Source organism: Silene latifolia, chromosome 6 (genome assembly GCF_048544455.1).
Source record: "Silene latifolia isolate original U9 population chromosome 6, ASM4854445v1, whole genome shotgun sequence".
Classification (NCBI taxonomy): Eukaryota; Viridiplantae; Streptophyta; class Magnoliopsida; order Caryophyllales; family Caryophyllaceae; genus Silene; species Silene latifolia.
The window spans coordinates 8,063,542-8,066,294 of NC_133531.1; positions in this window are offsets into that span (position 1 = coordinate 8,063,542).

A 2,753-nucleotide genomic window follows, 5' to 3' on the forward strand; every position below is an offset into this window, starting at 1 on the left:
TGGTATTTTATCAAAAACAGCGGGGGTAAAGTTTGAACCTAGGCTGGCCAGAGCATCAGCCTGGGTATTCAGGTCTCTAGGTATTTTATCGATATCAAATGAAGGAAATTTAGCGGTAAGGTTTTTTGCATATTCTAAATACGAAATCATTTTTGCATCCTTAGCCATATAAATTCCCTTTATTTGATTGGCAATTAAGAGTGAATCAGTTTTTACCTTCAGGTTTTGAACACCGAGGTCTAGACATACCTTTAAGCCTGCTATCAGGGCTTCATATTCTGCTTCGTTGTTGGTAGCTTTGAACTCACAGCTTACAGCCTGAGCTATTACATCTCCCTGGGGTGATTTAAGTATTAATCCTAACCCTGTCCCCCTGGCATTGGATGCCCCATCTATGAACAAGGTCCATTCTTGGTTTAGGGTTTTATTTTCTAGTTGGTTGACCTCTTTTATTAGGTCTGGTTCCAGGTTAGGACTGAAGTCAGCCACAAAGTCTGCTAGGGCCTGCGACTTGATCGCTGCCCTGGGTTCAAAGGAGATGTCATATGTGCTAATCAGACGACCATTTGGCCATCCTGCCTGAAAGTTCAAGTTTACGTAGGACAGATTTTATTGGTAAATTGGTCCTGACTATAATTGGGTGACTTTCAAAATAAGGTTTCAGCTTAGTACATGACATTATCAATGCTAAAACGTATTTTTCAAGTAGTCCATACCTCAACTCAGCATCTAGCAGGCTTTTACTTACATAGTAGACTGGATGTTGCTGCCCGTCCTATTCTTTCACAAGGACTGCACTGATTGCTGTGTCGGTGACAGATAGATATACTGACAAAGGTTCTCCCTTTTCTGGTTTAGCCAGTAAGGGTGGAGATGATAAATAGAATTTTAGATCCTGGAAAGCTGCCTTATGCTCGCCCGTCCACTGGAATTGTTTATTTTTCTTGAGTAAGTTATAGAATGTTTTGCATCTTTCAAAAGATCTTGATATAAAGCGGTTCAGGGCAGCTACCCGGCCTGTCAATTTTTGGATATCCTTGACAGACTTGGGTGACTGTAGTTCCAGGATGGCCTTTATCTGTTCAGGGCTTGCTTCTATGCCTCTCTTTGTGACCATATATCCAAGAAATTTGCCTGCAGAGACCCCAAAGTGGCACTTTGCGGTGGTTCACTTCATGTTATATTTTTCTAATATCTCAAATGCTATTTCTAGGTGCTTCACATGATCTTCTGCATTCTTGGATTTCACCACCATGTCATCTATGTATACTTCCATGATGTCACCTATCTGGTCTTTAAACATCATGTTGACCAGGCGCTGGTACGTTGCCCCTGCATTCTTCAGGCTGAAAGGCATGGCAGTGTAACAGTATATGCCTCGGTCTGTAATGAATGCAGTACTCTCTTGGTCGGCAGGATGCATCTTTATTTGATTGAATCCGCAGGAAGCATCCATGAATGTCAACATTTCGTGACCTGCTGTTGCGTCTACCATGACATCAATATGAGGCAGGGGGAATGGATCTTTAGGGCAAGCTTTGTTCAGGTCAGTGTAGTCTACACAGACTCTCCACTTTCCATTCTTTTTCTGCATAACAACTACGTTAGCCAGCCACTCAGGGTACATTACTTCCCTGATCATCCCCATATCCAAGAGTTTTTCTACTTCTTCGTTTATTATGGTGTTTCTTTCAGCTACAAATTTGCGCCTTTTCTGCTGCACATGCTTAAAAGATGGGTCAACATTGAGCTTATGGGTAATAATATCAGCACTAATTCCAGTCATATCAAAATGTGACCAAGCAAACCAAGATGATTTATTTTTAAGGAATTTTACCGATTCAGGCTGACATTATCCGGCGCGTCAGATCCTATTAAAACATACCTGTCGGGTACTCAGGGTCTAGAATTACCCGATCTGTTTCCATTCGGGAGGTGCTACATACGTGCTCTCGACGAGTAATCGTAATTGCTATGCCAGGGACTTACCCGCCTTAGAAGGCTTCAAGGCTGCTGTGTAGCACTCTGGGCTGTCTTGTGATCCCCTTTGATTGTGGCTATGCCCCGGTCTGTTGGTATCTTGATGCATTGGTGATAGGTTGATGGTACGGCCTTGACATTGTGAATCCAGGGTCCGCCGGGATGGCGTTGTAGGATGACAAGCAGTCAAGGACCCCAAACTTTTCATAGGATGAGACTCCCTCCATATAGGTTGGGAGGTGGATCTCTCCTAGAGTGCTCCTGGTTTCACCACTGAAACCTACTAGGACGCTGGATTTTTTGGTGATTTGATCCTCGTTTATCTTCATGGCTTTCAGTACATCAAGCATGATCAGGTTTACTGAGCTGCCTCCATCTACCAGGATCCTTCTTCGTATCTGTTCCAATCTGCATAGAAATGACCAGGCCATCGTGATGAACATCGGGATGCCCACCGGTCGCAATCATTGAAAGTGATTGTTGAACTGGATCCGGCTTGCAGGATGACACGGTCCTCGGTGTCCTGGCTATCTTTTTTTTTGCCGAGCTTGTCAGGCCACAAATCTCTCGAGCCGCCTGATATGAATTTTACTTCATAGAGTGGTGGTGGTGGAGGGAGGTCTGCGATCTGCTTGTGCTCCGATTTTCTTTATCCTAGTTTGCATTCCTGCCTTTTGACTTGATCAGGTCTTTTAAGTATCCTGATTTCAGCAGGTAGGCCACTTCCTTCCTCAGAGTGAAACAATCATCCGTGGTGTGTCCAATATCCATGT